Consider the following 1491-nt stretch of genomic DNA (forward strand, 5'->3'; position numbering starts at 1 on the left):
TTTGAGAGCAGAGGCTGTAAATTCAGTTCGTGTAATGCCGCAAAGTCTGCCTCAGAGATTGTTATTAGCAGAGAATTCCTCCCAGATTCTCGATGGCTATCAGTCTGTGATGGTACTTGTCTTATATTAATATTTCTTGTCTCGGAGCAATATAATGGAAGATGAAACTCCACTTATTGAACCTTTGCTAAGATGGGCAGAGAGGAGCCACTGCTTGGTTTCCATGCCAAATCCTCATATAAATCTGAGTTCATCTCTTCTCTGATTTCATAGGTATTCATCATGAGTATCACCAGAATCGGGCAATGATTAATCTTCCCAGCAGTTACCAGGCATCATCATGCTTGCCTAATGGGAGCAATCAGTGGCTTAATCACTGAGCTTTGTGCAATTAGATGATACAAATGACACCCTACCTGGCCAAACGTTTCTTTCACTGGAGATCGTTTTGTTTGTTTCCATGGAAAAGTTGCAGCTGTGGGCTGGGCCCAGGTCGCCGGTGGTCCAGGGCTCCGGCCAGGGATTGGGCGGCAGCCTGCAGAGCCCCAGCATGCAGCTGGTTGGAGCACCTGGACGCATTGGTGAAGAAGGCCAAGGTGGTGGTCTTCCTCAAGGGGATGCTGGAGTAGCCCCAGTGCGGCTTCAGCAATGCATTGCTGCAGATCCTGCAACTACTCAGCCTACAACGTGCTGGATGAGCCCCAGCTCTGGCGAGGCATTAAAGACTACTCCAACTGGCCCACCATCCTGCAGGTGTACCTCCATGGTGAGTTCGTGGGGGGCTGTGACATTCTCTTGCAGATGCACCAGATCGGGGACCTGGTGGAAGAACTGAAAAAGCTGGGCATCCGCTCCGCCCTCTTAGATGAAAGACCAGACTCAAAGTGAGGGAGGGTGGCCTGGGCGAGGAGCCGCTGATGTCAGAGTCTCACCTCCAGAGAAGCCTCACCCATTCTGCTCTTCAGCTGACTGTTTGCACTGGTTCCTCCAGTTTGTAAGCAGACGGGTGATTTTAGCCTGTCTGGTGTTTGGCAAGGAATATCCCATCATGAACAAAATCGTAACCACTGCACTGTTGTAGACAAGGTCGTATTACGATTGTTGTCAACAAAATTCCTTCTTCTGTTGTCCTGTGCCCTCTGCCTGATTCAGGAGTAAACCTCGGAGCTTCTGAATCCTTGTTATTATTCATAGGTCCTCCTCAAATATGTTAGTCTACAAAGATAATACAACCCCCTTCCCCAGATATTTTTGTAGCTTGTTCTGTTAAGGAAAATGATGGACAAAGAAGAAAATAAGATAACCGGGTTTTCTGGTTTTTTAAAAAGATAAATGGCCAACCACTTGGGGAAAAAAATAATTTGCAAGGTCTAGGAGGGCGTGGCATCTGGGAGCGGTGGCCTGGGGATGTTATAACCAGGCTGACGTCTCTTATTGACATCAGCCCAAGAACTGAGATCAAAAGATCATGGCCCCACTTTAACCTCTGCA

At 48.0% G+C, this 1491-nt stretch overlaps 1 pseudogene; it reads left to right on the top strand.

The window, feature by feature from the left end:
* The first annotated feature begins 404 nt into the window (after window positions 1–404).
* Window positions 405–888, top strand: LOC113879056 (annotated as a pseudogene).
* The last annotated feature ends 603 nt before the right edge of the window (window positions 889–1491 follow it).

Source organism: Bos indicus x Bos taurus, chromosome 20, assembly GCF_003369695.1.
Source record: "Bos indicus x Bos taurus breed Angus x Brahman F1 hybrid chromosome 20, Bos_hybrid_MaternalHap_v2.0, whole genome shotgun sequence".
Taxonomy (NCBI): Eukaryota; Metazoa; Chordata; class Mammalia; order Artiodactyla; family Bovidae; genus Bos; species Bos indicus x Bos taurus.